The 19,591-nt window shown below is 42.9% G+C and overlaps 1 protein-coding gene across 2 annotated transcripts in view; it reads left to right on the top strand.

The window, feature by feature from the left end:
• The first annotated feature begins 705 nt into the window (after positions 1-705).
• Positions 706-19,591, top strand: part of LOC126481677 (juvenile hormone esterase-like) — a 499,150-nt gene continuing 480,264 nt past the window's right edge. For both annotated transcript variants that reach the window (XM_050105611.1, XM_050105610.1), the window contains exon 1: positions 706-777. The gene's annotated coding sequence lies outside the window, so the exon portion shown is untranslated. The remainder of the gene's footprint in view (positions 778-19,591) is intronic.

Here is a 19,591-nt window from a genome sequence, read left to right as displayed (position 1 = left end):
TGCTCCGGCCGGCGAATGATAACACATTTGCAAGGTGAGGTAACATTAATAGAGGATTTAAAACTTACTTCTTGTGGATTGTATTTCTTTTCATCTCATATTAGGGTACGGTAATATTAAGGAAAAGTTTGAAATTTATATCTTGTAGATTAGATTCATTGATGATGATAATAAAGCTCTTCTTCTTCCCCTTTAAAAGAAAAACACCGGATAAATAAACGTAGATAGTAACTTCTTCCTTCTTGATGTTTGCTAAACTGCGTCCTCGTAGTTCGTTATTTTATCATTTGAAGAAGTAGAAAGAATCATACGTAAATTTTTTTGGAAAATTTTTGTATGTTGCTTTTGAAATCTTACATGAAGCTCCCAATGCTGGTCTGTTACATACACTTGTACAGACGGAGCTACCCAACCTACTGGTGGAAGGAAAGCTGTAAGGACGGACAGCTCAGACATTACGATCATTTCCCGCCAAAGATGAGCTTCTGGGTTCGAGATTTCAACCGAATCTCGTACGTCGACGAAATGTTTCCACCGTAGAAAGTCGCATACGTCCCTTAACGCCCCGAATACTTGAGTCTTCAAATTGGCGATAATAATTTCCGCATGAGCGCGTCCTGCTAGTGAGGGGAGCGGGCTAGGTCCGCGGTTCCTCCCTCCCTCCCCCCTCCCCAGCCATGACCTCTTATACACGCGTCGCAGCGCCGTCCAGCTCCAGACGCCGTGCTCTCCGCGGTCCGTACACATCGCTACGCCGCCAACCACACTCACGCAGAGGTAAGGCGCCCACCCTACGCCACGCGCTTCACTATTTCTCTCTGCGTCGTATACAGTGGCGTTCAAAAACATAGGGCAGCTGCTAAAAAGGCTGCCGCTGTGGCCTAGTTCTGAGTATTTTATGTAGTGCAGTGATTAATTATTATAAGATGGACTTTGGGAGGTCCCCAGTGCTTTTTGACTGCTATTCCTAATTAGTAAACGTTGGCGAAGCGAATAGAGCGTATATAGTAAGTATTAAATGGATCAAAATAACATAGTCACAATCGCTTGAATTCTTGTTATTTTTGCAGTCTTCAGTCCGAAAATTGGTTTTATGCATCTCACGAACTTAATCTATCCTGAGTAAGTCTATCCATCTCTTCGTAACTACTGCAGCTTACACCCACGTGGACCTGGTTGCTATAGTCGATACTTGGTCTCGTCCACCCTCCTACCCTACTTCCCTCAAATACCAAATTAACTATTTTTTGATGCCTCAGGGTGTGTGCTATCATCCATGTCTGTTTTGATGAAGTTGTGTCATAAAGATATATTCCCAGACTAGAATCAGTGCTTCTTAATATGTTATCCGATCTAATCATCTAATCTTCAGCACTGTTCTCTAACACCACATTTCAAACACTTCTACTCTCTACTCGTCCTTACTGTTCATCACGCCGGTTTCAGACTTCACGTACTTAATGCCAGTCTACATTTTGTATCTCCATCCACTTCTGCCGTAGTCAGCTGTTTTGCTACCCAAACAGCAAAATTCGTCAACTATTTCCTGAACTAATCCTCCGAGAGTAAACCGGTTTAATTCCACTAGAGCCATTAATCTTGTTGTAAGGAAACTTTTATTAGCCAAGATAGCACTGAATACTCTATATTCCTGACAAGCTGTTTCAACAGTTAAGACCGTCATCTTCTGATCTTCAAAAAACCTTGTTGTTGTATTCCCTGTTCCATTACGATTGCATCACACATGCCGTACAGGACATACAACAAAAAGTTTTTGAAGATCAGAAGATGACGGTCTTAACTGTTGAAACCAATCATCAGGAACAAATAGTACTGAATGCCATCCTGTCTATTAAAAGTTTTTTCAGAGCAAATACATATCGCTCCTTTCTATCTTTAATTATGAGAAATTTCAAACAGTCTTGTTTTACGTTCGTTGGTGATGATGTTATACCCTCTTTAAGGCAATATCTATTCCGTCCAATTGCTCTTCCAACTCCTTTACCATCTCTCTAGCATTGAAGTATTATAGACAAATCTTAAACGTTTTATTTCTTCTTCGTCACCTTTATTTCTTTACCAGACTTTTCCTTGGTTTCTTTTACTGTTTGCTCCACGTACAGACGGAGTAACGTAAGGATGGAGAGAACCCTGTCGCGCTTTTTTCTGAACTTCTCCTCCCTTTCACGTCCTTTCACGTCCTTTGTCTCTTGTAACTGCAGTTGTAGATAATTTTTCGTTTCCTGTATTTTATCCCTCACAATTACAGAATATGACAAACTATTTCTAATCAAGATCATGAAAATATTTTCCTAAATGCAGAAATGCTATAAACTGCTTGAACTCGAATCTTCCAGTATTATTAGCCGCCTCCGTTGTATCTTTGCCAGTCTAAATTTGTGTATTCTACTGAGGACTAACGAAATCAGATGTTTAGAACGTTGAAACAAGGTGTCCGATGGATAACGTTGCAAGAGAACTGATTATCACAAATGTGTACCGAATTGTACTAAAAATCGAACGATTTAGGGAGAACGGTTGAGAAACACGAAGGCTTGCTGTAAATGTAAACAGTCGAATCTATAGAAAAGTTGCAAATTGTCCCCCTCTGACCGCATCACCCTTTAAAATAGTTTGTTCTCAAGAAAACTGTACTGTCAACATAGAATATTAAAAGCTGTTTCCATTATGCAAAGTTCCATGGTCGCACTGCTAAGAGGAAACCGCAAGAGTGTAAATAAAAATTCGCTAACGATTAGTGTTTGCTAACATCCGCAAAGAGAAATAACTAATTGTGACGTAGGTGCTATGTGCTGAAGAATCCTAGTTCAACAGCTTTTCCTCTATGTGGGAACGCCACCAAACCGACAGAGGTGCCCCAGACCAACACCGACTCAAAGGAAGGCCTCGGCGCTTGTTCATGACGTCACGTCAGCTAGGCACGGCGAACGCCAGGTCTGTTGCAGGCATACTCATAATGGTGGTGTCTCCCTCTCTGACAGAGGAAAATGTGAAACCATTGGCGGTAGTTGACCAACACACATAGTTCTGAGAGATTTCTGCAATCAATTAATTGTGCAATTCATTACACTTCTTAACAAATAGTGTACTCCTGAACTTAAATTTCCATCTGTTTTAAGGATTGACATACAAAAACAACTTCATGGTCCAGCAGCAACAGAATTCGTACTTCTTTACCTTATTTGTAAATCTGAGGAAGTTACGTTTGTACTGGGTTGCTTTTACAGGAAACTGTGAACATATTTGTGTTCTTCTTTAGGTATCTTGGTTGACTATGGGGTGAGGAGGACTGAATGTTAATGAAATATCTTGTGATTGTACACGTTGGGGCAGGGGGTAGGGGACAGACGAAGAGGCAAAAGAGAGATACTTGTTTTATCAAATAAAATTTTTTTATCTTATAAAGTTACTCCTTTCAGTTGCAAGAGGGGAATATATATCTTTCCTTATGTGCATGTTTAAAAAAGTTTAAGCTCAGCAGTATTTTCGATGTATGAAGCTATTTTGTTTCCTGTTTAGAATTCCTTTCGTTGAAAACGACTGCAATCTAATGACTGGCAAAGGTTGGACATTTACACATGTAAATTAGTTCACATTTCCAGTGACGATGTCAAACGAAAATAAATAAATAAATAAAAGAAACGAGTTCATTGTAAGGGGGTTGGGGTAAGTTTCGATAACAAAATGGATCAAGTAAATATAGTTACTTTAATGTAAAATTTCCGAAGCTTGCAACGGGGCAAAGCATCTTCTCATATTGATCCAAGTTTGTTTCGACAGGATTCAGTAATACAGAACTATGATCTTCATTTGTAGCTTTACGATAGTAAGAAAATCTTTCATCTAAATAAAACTGCGGAATCCAAAACAATACCAAACATTTTGTCCAAAAATAAGAGATTTATAGTGATAAGCACGCCCAGGCGTTTCTGCCTGCAACAGCCTAGCTGACGTGACGTCACGAACAAGCACCCAGGCCTTGCTTTTAGTTGGTGTTGCCCAGACACACTTTGATGACATAAAATACGGTGACGGATGTCATGTTTGGGATGTTGCCATCGCAATTTCTTGGATAAATGTTCTAATTTAATGACGTAATGAACACTGAAATCTGTGAAAGCATTCTTCGAGAAAATATGTAACTGTAGTCCTGAAGAGTGCTGTCTCGCATATTGAAATTCGTGAATAAGTTCAAATGGCTCTGAGCACTATGGGACTTAACATCTGAAGTCAGCAGTCCCCTAGAACTTAGAACTACTTAAACCTAACTAACATAAGGACATCACACACGTCCATGCCCGAGGCAGGATTCGAACCTGCGACCGTAGCGGTCGCGCGGTTCCAGACTGAAGCGCCACAGCGGCCGGCCGTGAATAAGTAGCCACGGCAAAGTCTTTAAATATTCCCACTAAACAGTATCGACCAAAGAATTTTTCTCTCTCTAAAGCCAAAATGTCTGCCGAACTTTGGGAGAAGACCAATGAGTCAACACCTTCACATGACTGGAAACGTTTAGTGGGTTTAGTAACCCATGTCCACATTTTTTATTGCTCTTTTATTCGGTGTTAGGAAACCAAACTAAGCACACCTTTGGCGACACCATCTCTGGTGGGCGGTTTGAAGTGGCGCGCGGCGGCCAGATTGGGTAACTTCAATGCTAATTAACTCGGAAACGACGCAACGTATCGAATTCTTTGTTTAGCAATTATTTCGCAGAGCAACCTGCCCTACAACACCTTTGCAACTTTTTCAGACTTTTTATGACCGCCCTGTATAGTGAATGTTGACGCCAATATTTGTTAAAATATCTACTAAGATATACGACTTGTTCATTAAAAAGGTCATAAAGCAAGTTTTTGTAATTATTTTAATAATATTACTGGCGACGTTTTTCGACCAGCACTGGACTCTAGTGTTTGCATGTATTTGTATTCTAATTTTATTTCGTTGGTTAAACCAGAGATATTCCAAGTCTTCAATACAAGGATTCTGGGGGATAGTTGCCGGTTTAAAGTTCTACGATTTCAAACTCGTTGGCCGTTAATGTAACCAGCTGGACAACCATTGACCCGAGAAATGTAGTGTGAAGAGCGCAGTTAAGTAGAGTGGCCACGTATGTAAGTAGAGTGGCCACGTATGTAGCTGCATTTGTTCATGTCCATTCTACACTCCGACGAACTTGGCAGTTCCTGCAGGCCAAAGCGACACCCCGCAGGTGCAGAATTGCTACAGAGTGGCTCCAGGAACACTCTTTGGAGTTTAACCACTTCCACTGGCCACCAAACTCTCTAGACAAGAACATTATTGAGCATATCTGGGATGCCTTGCAACGTGCTGTTCAGAAGATATCTCCATCCCTTCGTACTATACTGGTTTTATGGACAGCCATGCACGATTAATGTTATCAGTTCCCTCCAGAACTACTTCAGATATTAGTCAAGTCCATGCCACGTAGTGTTGCGGTACTTCTGCATGCTCACGGGGGCCCCACACGATATTAGGCAGATGTACCAGTTTCTTTGGTTCTTCAGTGTATTTCCATTGCGTGTGGGCTGCCGAGCTAGCTGCTCAAGCCAGTTTTCAGAGTTTAATTTTCGGAGTTTGATATGTCAGTGCTGAACGGCGGTAGACCGTTCTCGGCCCCCCCTTCCGCCCCCCCCCCCCTCCCGCCCCCCAGGTACTACCTGATATCTGATTACACCCAGGGATAATGATCTTAGGAAGTTTGGAGACCAGTGGTCTAACGGAATGAAGAGGTTGGAATATATCCAACAAATAATCGAGGGCATTTGGTTCAAAAGCTCTTGTGACAAGGGGAACTCTCCATACCCCTCTCTCTGACAGACGGAACTCAGTAGTTCGGAAGAGGTGGTAAGTTCCTGTGGGAACAAACTGCTGGGATCATCGGTCCCTTGGCTTACACACTACTTAATCGAACCTAAACTAACTTACGCTAAGGACAACACACACCAATGCCCGAGGGAGGACTCGAACCTCCGATAGAGAGAGCCGCACGAGCCTTGGCAATGCGCCCAAGACCGCGCGGTAACCCCGCGCGACTAATTCGGAAGAAGGAAGAAAATAATACCACATCTGTTTTGTCTTAGGTGCCAATACTCAGCAGTTTCCGCGAAAATAAAAGTTAAAGTTTCAGTGTCATTTTACTACTTTTCTCGCGCAGTGCAAGGATAAGTGTACAACTTCAAATATTAACGCCCAGTGTTCGAATCCAACGTTACGTTCTTTTTCTTCTCTCTCTCTTTCTGGTTCTGTGTCTATTTTATCTTCTGTTGGGGAAGTATGTGACATCAATACTAACTACGACGTCGTGAAATTCAATAGAATTATTGAGAAAAGAAATAAGTATTTCTGATCTTATGAAAAACAGAGGTTTCACAGACGTTAGTTAACCTTATACTATTGACAGCAATTCAAAATGAAAAATATCTAAGTTCTAACTCTTCAGTTTCCTTATATGGTGGGTTGTTTGTTAATGGAATAGGAACACTGACCTGTTCATTAAAGCAAATTCTGCTAAAGTGTACCCGATTCTGTCAACACTGCGACACGTAATTTTACCCATAGATGAAAAATACAGTGGCTGATTACTGAAGTGCCCTATACTCGTCGCACATCGAAGGGAAATCACAAGTGCAAGCGATGTAATTAAAACACACGCCTTGACCCATCATCAGCTGCAGGCTCCAGCTTTCGAGAAAATCCTTCCATTTGTATAGTAGTCTGCTGCGACGTTATTCCCTGATCGCGAGCTATCTAGCAAAGTTAACTAGGTTGCTTTTCCTAATGATACAATAAAAAATGTAACTGCAGCATATGTTGCCTTCGCACGTTGCTCGTGATGCTCCGAATTTTCATACTTTTGAGTGTTTTTGTGATAGATATCGCCATGGGAAATTCACTGAGTCCCTTGAATTATAAAAGTACAAATCAAAAGGAAAAAATGAAATACTAGAAGTTAGATGTTCTTTATTTTCAGTTACTGTTAATGATATAAGATTGTAGAAGAGTTTGGATGACAAAATCTATTTTTAATAATATTAGAAATGCTTGTTTTCGTGCCTTTGTTCCACTATATTTCACGATGTCACAAAAACTAGTAATGCCACGTACTTCCTCAATAACAGAAGACAAAGAAAGCAAACGTAAGTCTGCGTTCGAACAGGGGACGCAATAATTTGAAACTGTACCCTTAACCACTACGTTAGCAATTCACTTATCCCTACACTGCACGACCGTACTGGTGAAGTGGCACTGAAACTTGAGCAATCGTATTCTCGGAAACTATTGAGAGATGGCAGCTAAGCCAAGATGCGTGTTCCTTTATTTTAACCATGTGAAGTTTCGTCTGTGGCAGACAACGACCTATGGACCGTTCCACTTGTGAAGTTAAGAGGCTGGCACAGGAGAGGAAGTTCTGGCGGGAAGCGTCAAACGAACCAGTCAGAAGACTGATTAAAAAAAGAATTTCAACTTACCGGAAGGAGAGGGAGAAACGGTAGATCTCTCTATCATGACCACGTACCGGGTAGTTACACTATGTGATCAAAATTATCCGGACATCTGACTGAAAATGAGTTACAAGTTCGAAGCGCCCTTCGTAGGTAATGCTGGAATTCAATAGGGCGTTGGCCCACCATTAGCCTTGATGATAGCTTCCAATCTCGCAGGCTTACGTTCAGTCAGGTGCTCGATGGTTTCTTGGGGAATGGCAGCCCATTCTTCACGGAGTGCTGCACCGAGGAGAGGCATCGATGTCGGTCGGTGAGGTCTGACACAAAGTCGGCGTTCCAAAACATCCCAAAGGTGTGCTATATGATTCAGGTCAGGACTCTGTGCAGGCCAGTCCATTACAGAGATGTTATTGTCGTGTAACCATTGCGCCACAGGCCGTCCATTATGAACAGGTGCTCGATCGTGTTGAAAGATGCAATCACCATCCCCGAATTTCTCTTCAACAGTGGGAAGCAAAAAGGTGCTTAAAACATCAATGTAGGCCTGTGCTGTGATAGTGCCACAAAAAACAACAAGGAGTGCAAGCCCCCTCCGTGAAAAACACGAGCACACCATAACACCACCGCCTCCGAATTTTACTGTTGGCAATACGCACGCTGGCAGATGACGTTCGCCAGACATTCGCCATACCCACACTCTGCCATCGGATCGCCACATTGTGTACCGTGATTCGTCACTCCATACAACGTTTTTCCATTGTTCAATCATCCAATGTTTACGCTCCTTAAACCAGGCGAGGCGTCGGTTGGCATTTACCGGCGTGATGTGTGGCTTACGAGCAGCCGCTCGATCATGAAATCCGTTTTCTCACCCCCCGCCTAACTGTCATAGTACTTGCAGTGGATCCTGATGCAATTTGGAATTACTGTGTGATGGTCTGGACTCTCTTCAACCGTCGGCGGTCTCTGTCAGTCAACAGACGAGGTCGGCCTGTACGCTTTCGTGCTGCACGTGTCCCATCACGTTTCCACTTCACTATCACATCGCAAACAGTGGACCACGTTCGAGGTCCGTGAGTTCTGCAGAGCACCCCATTCTGCTCTCTCACGATGTCTAATGACTACTGAGGTCGCTGATATTGAGTACCTGGCAGTAATGCAACTAATATGAAAAATGTATGTTTTCGGGGGTGTCTTGATATTTTTGATCACATACCGTATAATTAAAGTGCAGCTACTCACGGAGGTTCATATGGGCTGTAATTACCGTACGTCAGTGAAACATGCAAGACATGATAATGCGTTAATGCAGAATCGAATTACGCTGGAAAAAAAATTTGTTCCAATTCTGGTCACCAGATGCAAACCTGGCGCTGTATAGCGGCTTGTCGACGTCTCTGGCGCTCATATTGAACGAATTGTGTAAGCGGCGGTTAATAATAGAATCAACATTATGCCTATCTCACTTGTTTTCTTTTCTGCACACGTGTGTTCCTAATACAACGTGTATGGAAACATTACTATACATCTTTCTTGCATTCCCAGCACCAGATTTCACCTGGCGTCAAAAATTGGAACTAATTTATTTCCAGTGTAAATCGGTTGTGCATTAACGCATTAGAATATTTATTAAGTTTCGCCTCCCATGCGATAATCACAGCCTACAATGGACCTCCGTAAGTAGCTGCACTTTAGTTATAACCAGCCGGTACGAATCTTAAGAAACGAGCGTCTGCTTGGGTTCAGAGAAAGGGGCGGAGCAATCGGCCTCGCCACTGTTCACATAAAACACCCATCACTCGCCTGCGACATCTTTGGTGAACCACAGTTAATCTGAGTCGAGGTGGCCAAACGGGGTTTTAAAACCGTTGTTCCAGAACGCGTGACAATGGTAACCAGAGCGGTAATCGTTGGGTTAAAGATTACAAATAATGAGCCAAGATGTTTCAGTTCGAAATTAATAAATTTTGACACATTAAGCGCCATTGATTGCACTAAGAAGGACCCCGCCATTACCCATCTTCGACTCGCAACGGAGAACATGAGATGAAAAGGAAACCGTAGTCGTAAGAGACAGAGCCCAAACCAGTATTGGGTGGGGAAGGCTTTCGGTCGTGTGATCTCAGAAGATCCATATTTAAACATCCCTTAGGCAGTTTAGCCAAACCAAGGGAAAGAAAATTCCTGATGGCCAGTGGGAGAACTGAAGCTAGGTCTGCCGAATGGAACTCCACTGTTTTAACAACTATGCCACATCGTTCGATCGGCAGAACACGTGTGCTATGGTGCTTGAATTTCTGCTAATACCGTTCTGCCCTACCAACGGCCTTTCTACGTCCTCAAAGAGATCTAGAAGAAGTATTTTTTACACAAACATCTACATACATACTCCGCAAACCGCCGAACGGTGCATGGCGCAGAGTTTCTTGTACCATTACAAGTCATTTCCTCTCGAATGGTCCTTACGCGAAATGTTCGTTGGCGGCAGTGGAATCGTTGTGCTACTGGCCTCAAATGCCGGTTCTCTAAATTTTCTTTGACTGAAACTGTAGCTTGACTGAAGCACTAGTATTACGAATTTTCATCTGTCAATAACTTGAGAAGTCCACAAAATGCTTCTGCAATATTTTCATGGACTCTGTGATGCAGTCTGAGAGGACGTTTCGCCTCTTCGAATCTCAGTGTAGCTGTTATGGAAGTCTATAGTAACGTAAGGCACTGCGTAACAACAGGTTTCTGGCAGAATATTAATAGACAGTATCTCTCAGTTGCGTAGGCGGCTGTAAATGTGGAGAACCACGACATAGTTCCGAATCCTATTAAGCCGATACCGGATATATATCTCAGTGAAGCTGTCCAGTTTAACCTCTACGTTTCTCGAAGCTGTTTCGAGCGACTGACAGGTTCACCAAGACAAACAGGGCTGGTCCCTTCTCCCTTGCTTATCCCGCTGAGCTAAAGCCTTACCGATAAATAACTTATTTATGAAGAACAATAGTTTAATAAACTTCATAGGAGAATACATCTAGTTTCCTACAAATTACACGTTGCAATCAACGTTGGCGATGATTTCTCATCTCGCTTGAGTACTCCTGCAGCTTCGGAACTGATTGCGTACCACCCAGAGAAGTTATGGCGGTTTTCGCTTGTGAGAGACACTGTCATTACACAATATGTTGCTACCGTTGCCAATTTTGCTTCACCTTTATATTATGAGTCGCCTGTTACAACAAGCTTAGTGACACTATCAGACAACCCTGGATACACAGAAGAAAACACACACACACGCAAAGGAAAAGAGGAAAGAAAGAGTTGTTCGATCTTGTTAGTTACTTTATGACACTATTTTTGTATATAGTTTTTAACAAGGACATGATAAATACCACGATTTGTTTCCAGTTCTCCTGTCTGATAACTGATAATACTTTACTGGCCATTAAAATTGCTACACCACGAAGATGACGTGCTACAGACGCGAAATTTAACCGACAGGAAGAAGATGCTGTGATATGCAAATGATTAGCTTTTCAGAGCATTCACACAAGGTTGGCGCTGGTGGCGACTCCTACAACGTGCTGACATGAGGAAAGTTACCAACCGATTTCTCATACACAAACAGCAGTTGATCGGCGTTGCCTGGTGAAACGTTGTTGTGATGCCTCGTGTAAGGAGAAATGCGTACCATCACGTTTCCGACTTTGATAAAGGTCGGATTGTAGGCTATCGCGATTCCGGTTATCATATAGCGACATTGCTGCTCGCGTTGGTTGAGATCCAATGACTGTTAGCAGAATATGGAATCGGTGGGTTCAGGAGGGTGACACGGAACGCCGTGCTGGATCACAACGGCCTCGTATCACTAACAGTCGAGACGACAGGCATCTTATACGCATGCCCGTAATGGATCGTGCAGCCACGTCTCGATCCCTGAGTCAACAGATGGGACGTTTGCAAGACAACAACCTTCTGTACGAACAGTTCGACGACGTTTGCAGCAGCATGGACTATCAGCTCGGAGACCGTGCCTGCGGTTACCCTTGACACTGCATCACAGACAGGAGCGACTGCGATGGTGTACTCAACGACGAACCTGGGTGCACGAATGGTAAAACGTCATTTCTTCGGATGAATCCAGGTTCTGTTTACAGCATTATGATGGTCGCATCCGTGTTTGGCTACATCGCGGTGAACACACATTGGAAGCGTGTAATCGTCATCGCCATACTGGCGTATCACCCGGCGTGGTGGTATGAGGTGCCATTGATTACACGTCTCGGTCACCTCTTGTTCGCATTGACGGCACTTTGAACAGTGGACGTTACATTTCATATGTGTTACGACCCGTGGCTCTACCCTTCATTCGATCCCTGCGAAACCCTACATTTCAGCAGGATAATCCACGACCGCATGTTGCAGGTCCTGTACGGGCCTTTCTGGATACAGAAAATGTTCGACTGCTGCCCTGGCCAGCACATTCTCCAGATCTCCCACCAATTGAAAACGTCTGGTCAATGGTGGCCGAGCAACTGGCTCGTCACAATACGCCAGTCACTACTCTTGATGAACTATGGTATCGTGTTGAAGGTGCATGGGCAGCTGTACCTGTACACGCCATCCAAGCTCTGTTTAACTCAATGCCCAGGCGTATCAAGGCCGTTATTACGACCAGAGGTGATTGTTCTGGGTACTGATTTCTCAGGATCTATGCGCCCAAATTGCGTGAAAATGTAATCACATGTCAGTTCTAGTATAATATATTTGTCCAATGAATACCCGTTTATCATCTGCATTTCTTCTTGGTGTAGCAATTTTAATGGCCAGTAGTGTAGTTGCAGTATTTTTGCCAGTGATTGCGAAACGATTGTGAATTGGCCAGAATTCTGTTATAGCCGACTTCTGAGACTGCCGTAAATGAGCGCTGTATTTCTAGGCGTACTCGACAGCAAACGCGAACACATTTCAAAAGGTGCAGCACTCCTGGTAATACGTGAATCCACACGTTGACTCGCTTAACGATGAAGCTATGACCGTCCTTCTCCAATCATTTCCATTCTTTCATTTTTAATACATACCAGAAACAATTTTGCCATAATAATTGTTCCGATTACTTCGCCGTCGGTAACCAGAACCAACTCTGACACTAAAATTTGCACATTTTCTGCGAAGAATGTTCTTCCTGTTCTCTTCCGTGACCTGGAGAGCCCGTGGGGCGAAAAACAGTCGCAGTATCGGATGGAGGTAATGGGGTGGACGCAGCTGAAGATAGAGCAGAAGAGCGAACCGTGTATCATGGAGACACGCGAGACTTTCTGCCGACTGGCAGCCATTAGGGAAGTGGCTGCTCTACAGAAATCCGGCAAGGGAGACACAACCATCCCACACTCGATAACAATCTCCTAATATGAGTAACCAGAACAGTGAAGTGAAAGAGAATCAGGTGGGTTCAATGTGAATCGAATTCGTTACCGTTTGTACACAAGTGCGAAATAGTAAACTGACGTGGCAGGTTATTTAACAGGAATCACTCTTGTCAAAAACACTCTTAAAAGTCATGAAACATAAATCCTTTGAAACGTGTATTCGTTGACGAAGACTGTCAGCATTTAATATCGACACAAAGAATGCAAAAAGAAATATCCAAACAACGGGATAATAGTAATGTCGCATATCATAAAAGGAAACTTTGTCGTCTCCGCAGTGTAGCCTTTACGTAAGGGAGCAACAGAACTTACGTCTCAGCAAAGAAACGTATGCTGGAAACAACCCCAAGGCTGCGGCTAGGCAATTTCTCCACAGTCTCCTTTCTTCCAGGAGTGCTAGTCAGCAAGGCACAGAGGGTAGCTTTTGGGAAAGTTGGAAGGTAGTTGAGAGTTACTGGCAGAACCGAAGCATTGAAGGCCTATTGAGTAGTTCAGTCGGTAAGAGCACTGCTCGCCAAAGAAAAGGTTCTATGCTTTCAGACAGTTTTCATCCGTCAAAAAGATTCACAAGTGGGAATTACGCACATAAAATAGGAAATAAAGTGTACGTATTTCATGTACCTGAAAACACTGGACATGCAGGGCGAGGCAGCTAAAATAGGGGATCCCATATACCGGGTGATCAGAGTCAGTATAAATTTGAAAACTGAATAAATCACGGAATAATGTAGATAGAGAGGTACAAATTGACACACATGCTTGGAAGGACATGGGGTTTTATTAGAACCAAAAATACAAACTTTCAAAAAATGTCCTAGAGATGGCGCTTCATCTGATCAGAATAGCAATAATTAGCATAACAAAGTAAGACAAAGCAAAGATGATGTTCTTTACAGGAAATGCTCAATATCTTCACCTTCATTCCTCAACAATAGCTGTAATTGAGGAATAATGTTGTGAACAGCAGTGTAAAGTATGTCCGGAGTTATGGTGAGGCATTGGCGTCGGATGTTGTCTTTCAGCATCCCTAGAGATGTCGGTCGATCACGATACACTTGCGACTTCAGGTAACCCCAAAGCCAATAATCGCACGGACTGAAGTCTGGGGACCTGGGAGGCCAAGCATGACGAAAGTGGCGGCTGAGCACACGATCATCAGCAAACGACGTGCGCAAGAGATCTTTCACGCGTCTAGCAATACTTTGTTTTTTTTTTTCGTTCTAATAAAACCCCATGTCATTCCAAGCATGTGTGTCAATTTTTACCTCTCTATCTACATTATTCCTTTGTTTATTAAGTTTTCAAATTTATACTGACTCTTTGATCACCCGGTGTATTTGGAATGTGTAAATATATCGAGTTGCGGTTTTCGCCAAGTTATAGTAGACAACATGGCTAAATTCTTACATTCTCAAGTAATTTTTATCGTTTATAGTTGCCTAATTACGACACCGGCATTGTTTTTTTTCTAAAGTAACTATGTACTTGTTTCTGTGGCAATTGAAAAAAGATATGAAGAGAACTTCAACGACATAAATGTATAGGACTTGGTCAAATAGCATCAAGAACGGCGCCGCAAATCTCTGTCCCGCCGCTAGGAGAACAGGTCCCTCGAACGTCCGCCCTTTTAAACTGAAGAGCCAAAGAAACTAGTACGCCTGCCAAATATCACGTAGGGCCCCAGCGATGGCTCAGAAGTGCTGCAGTACCACGTGGCATGGACTCGACTAATGTCTGAAGTAGTGTTGGAGGCAACTGACACTATGAATCCTGCAGCGCTGTCCATAAATCCGTAAGAGTACGTGGGGGCACGTTGCAAGGCAACCCAGATATGCTCTATAATGTTCATGTCTGGGGAGTTTGGTGGCCAGAAGAAATGTTTACACTCAGAAGAGTGATCCTGGAGCCACTCTGTAGTAATTCTGGATGTGTGGGGTGTCGCATGTTCTGCTAGAAGTCCGTCGGAATGCACAATGGACATGAGTGGTTGCAGGTGACCAGACAGGATGCTTACAAACGTGTCCCCTGACAGAGTCGTATCTACACGTATCAGGAGTTTCATATCACCCCAACTGCACACGCCCCACACTATTACACAGCCTACACCAGTTTGAACAGTCTCCTGCTGACATGCAGGGTCCACGGATTTATAAGATTGTTTCCATACCCGTACACGTCCGTCCTCTCGATACAATTTGTCCGACCAGGCAATATGCTTCCAGGCATCAACAGTGCAACGTCAGTGTTGACGGGCCCAGGTGAAGCATAAAGCTTTGTGTCGAGCAGTCATCAAGGGCACATGAGCGGACCTTTGGCCCCGAAAGCCCATATCGATGATGCTTCGTTGAATGGTTGGCATGCTGATATTTGTTGATCGCCCAGCATTGAAATCTCCATCAATCTGCTAAAGGGTTGTCCTTCTGTCACGTTGAACGATTCTCTTCAGTAGTCGTTGGTCCCATTCTTCTTTTTCCGGCCGCAGCAAAGTCGGAGATTTGATGTTTTGCCGGATTCCTGATATTCACGGTACACTCTTGGAATTGTTGTACGGGAAAATCCCCACTTCAGCGCTACCTCAGAGATGCTGTGTCCCATCGCTCGAACCGGACTATAACACCACGTTCAGACTCACATAACTCTTGATAAGCTTCCATTGTAGCAGCAGTAACCGATCTAACAACTGAGCCTGACACTTGTTGTCTTATATAGACGTAGCTGACCGCAGCGCCGTATTCAGCCTGTTTACATATCTCTGTATGTGAATAGGGGAAGGTGGGGGAATTACACGCATGTGGGTAATCCCACGCAGGCTGATTTACGCAGTTGGAATGGCGCAAGCTGTTTCCAGTTGGTGCTACACCCTGCCGGCAGGAGTAACAACTACTATGCGACTTATGCCAGCCATTTTCCAGTGGCATTGTTGAAGTATGGAAGTATTGTTTATTTTCGGCATGTCTCATGTAATTTTGGTCAGCTGTATTTTGCAGGGTAAGTGCTACTATAAGTTGCTTTAATGTAATTCTTGCGTATCAACTACTAACCCTAGATGAAACTTTTAATTTAATTGTAGATTTGTCCCGCTATTTGAATTAGGCGCCGAGTTATGCTTAGGTTAGTCATCGAACTTACAGTGGGGTAATGCCACGCAGCTGTTGAAGTGTGTGGTATTCCCCCTTGCAGGTTATATTTTCAATACTAACGAGTTTTTTTTAATCTCAGATGGATAGATATTACAAAAGAAAAACCCAGAAAGCAAAATGGACGCAAGAGGAACTTTGTAAGACTCCTGATGCCATCAAATCTGGAAGAAAAATAAGAGAAGTATCAAGAGCTTTCGGGATTGATGAAGCTACTCTGCGAACGAGAATGAACGTTAAAAATACCGAGGGTCCAAAACTTGGAAGAAACCCAACATTTTCGACAGAATAGGAAAATGAGATTAGGGATCATGTTATTACAATAGCATTACATGCATCCAGCTGCGAAAGATTGCATTTGAGTGTGCAGAGGCTAACAACATTGCAAACAATTTTGATAAGTCATCTAGGTTAGCTGTAAAGGATTGGCTAGCTCTGTTTTTAAAAAGAAACCCAAGTATTAGCATGAGAAAACATGAAGTAACGAGCATTAACAGAATACAGGCATTTAATGAAGAAGAGGTTAGTGCACATTTTAAAAACTTAGAACATGTCTTTGATAAATATAAATTTAAAGAGGGGCAAGTGTTCAACGTCGATGAAACGGGCATAAATACAAAATCCCGAGAGAATTTCGGCTCCTAAAGGTGTTAAACAAATAGGTGGGGCCACGTCTTGGGAAAGGGGTAAAAACGTGGGGATTTCAGAAGATGTCTGTTTAGTTTGTAGAAAGTTTGGGAAGGATGGAGGATTATGGTACCGATGTATTTCTTGTAGCAGATGGAGTCATGAAGAATGTAGTGGCTGGAACACTCCAAAAGGTTACAAGTGCGATCTTTGCTGTATAGTATGAGAAAATGAACTCTTTTCACATAAAAAAATGTAAAAAACGAAAATTATGAGAGATGTTTCTAGAATTACATTATTTCGTTCTTAAATATACTGTTTACTATTTGTGGTAAATAATGAACAAATAAAAATAGCAAGTATTGTACATTTTTGTGGTTTGTTTGTTTTTCGTGTTATTACCCAGTACTTTGCGTGTCATTACCCTCAGGGGTGGGGAATACCACGCATTTGCACTTTTTTTTATTTTAATGTTCAAAATTAAGGTACTGTTTATAACTATTTATAGACGATTGGAATATGTGGAGAAATGTCCATTGTATGGTATGTACTTATTTTCGTAGGTTTTAATGACGTAACGAATGGTTCACATCGATTTTTCCTTAGGTGCGTGTATTTCCCCCACTCTCCCCTACGCATTGCCTATACTAGTTTCTTTGGCGCTTCAATGTATGCCAATTCTGAGTAAGCTCGTAACTCAGGTATGGATCACGCATTTATTATCACGGGTGTCATACTAAGTGGTCAAAATGCTGACGTTGAGCATTGCTCCTCGCTGTGAAGTGACTCTGGAGAAACAATACTGCACGCTGAATTTCATAAGGAGTTAATGGCTGCGCAGACCCATGTTAAAAGACATTTCATGCCTTGGAGAGTCGTCGGTATAGCCAGATAGATCTCTTCTCTTAATTTTCGTCACTGAGAAAAATAGAAAAGTGTTAAGTTTGGCGGGTATGCAGACCATTTTGCGTTTCCTGAACGATACTCCCCAAATGTTCTCTTAAGAGGGTCTCTCATTGCATGTATCGAATGCGAGGGACATCTGTTATGTGGCTTTCACACTAATTGTCCTATGACCAAAGGGATGTTTTCCAATAATTGCGGCAGAAGCATACCTTAGGGACTCAGGATACTCGAGTGTCTTTAGATACCCATCAATAAAATAGGGTCATTGCGGCGGGTCTTAAAAAGCAGGCACCAAACATTGTTAGACCAAGAGCGTTGTTTTTATACACGTCTTTGAGTCAGTGTGGATATTCAACTTACGATTAGTGCATATTGCGAAGACTGGCTTGCCCATGCTTTGTAAACGATGCTTCTTCCTTAAACAAAATTTTGCATAAATGTGCTGCATCACTTTGCACTTTTAGTAGACAACAATCGGAGAACTGTGATAAATTTTGAAAGTTATTGTCACGAAGCTGTAGGTGCAGCAAAATGTGAAGAGGATGAAATGCGATGGAATGGAATGTTTCCAGGGCATTTGTTTAGGTGATCCTTGTCGCACTTCCGAGGTGACTGACATTCACATTGTGTGTCACAGCTGCTAAAACGTTATTTTCATTTCATTCCTCGGTTGCTTTTCTTTTTCATTGGCGTATTTTATTTTGAGCACTTTCAGTTTCTATAACACTTTTTTATAATGTTTTCAAAGACAGGTCGTGAGTGCCTAGGACCACCTGGATACTCTTCAGGATACAACCGCACCGCTGCTCTAATAGTTTGACGACATTCGCCATAAACGGTACTCACTTTTCGACTATCATGTACATTGCGATTGTCTCAATAGCAGGTTATCTGATTGCCGCTTGCTACAACAGCAGAATACAGATAGATGCCCTTCAGGTGCACAGATAATCACAAAACCATACCTGAGTCCCTTGTTTTCTTACATTTGGTGTAATAAATGGTTCAAATGGCTCTAAGCACTATGGGACTTAACAACTGAGGTCATCAGTCCCCTAGACTTGGAACTACTTAAATCTAACTAACCTAAGGACATCACACACACCCATGCCCGAGGCAGGATTCGAACCTGCGACCGTAGCAGCAGCGCGGGTCCGGACTGAAGAGCCTAGAACCGCTCGGCCACAGCGGTCGGCTTTGGTGTAATAGAGCAAACGTCTGCGCAACCTCTTCTCCTGACGGCGGGACGGTGGTCTGCGGCCATGTTATCTTGAAACTATTTGATCAAGTTCCATATACATTATGTTGCTGAAGTCCTCTTGGAAGCTTTTTTCACACGCCACAGAAACAAGAACATAGTTCCATTTAAAAAAAGTCGGTGTCGTAAAATAAAATAAATGGCGTGTGACGAGGGCCTCCCGTCGGGTAGACCACTTGCCTTGTGCAAGTCTTTCGATTTGAAGCCACTTCGGCGACTTGCGCATCGATGGGGATGAAATGATGATGATTAGGACAACACAACACCCAGTCTCTGAGCGGAGAAAATCTCCAACCCAGCCGGGAATCGAACGCGGGAGCTTAGGATTGACAGTCTGTCGCGCTGACCACTCAGCTACCGGGGGCGGTAATTAGGCGCTTATAAATGATAAAAATTACTTGAGAATGTCATTTGTTTTGTCTACTATAACTTGACGAAAACTGCACCTTGATATCTTTATTCATTCTGAATATATATGGACTGGCCCGCCTTAGATGCCGTACCCTGTATACTAAAAATATACATCTTTCAGTTTGTTGGGCACACCCCGTTAGACACTCGCAGGCCTTAAACTTCACCGTCTCCAAGCGCACTAGAGCTTGGCGAAACATACAAGTCAGTGACAGTTAAATTTCATAAAGAAGCTGGTAACATATTTTTCTTCTTTTTCTTCTATCGACGTCCTCGTCCTCATTGCCCTTCTTCGTTCGACACGTTGACAATCTACATCTCCATTTGTATCTGCATCAC

The sequence above is a fragment of the Schistocerca serialis genome, chromosome 5, assembly GCF_023864345.2.
Source record: "Schistocerca serialis cubense isolate TAMUIC-IGC-003099 chromosome 5, iqSchSeri2.2, whole genome shotgun sequence".
NCBI lineage: Eukaryota > Metazoa > Arthropoda > Insecta > Orthoptera > Acrididae > Schistocerca > Schistocerca serialis.
This window is presented reverse-complemented; position numbering and strand designations above follow the sequence as displayed.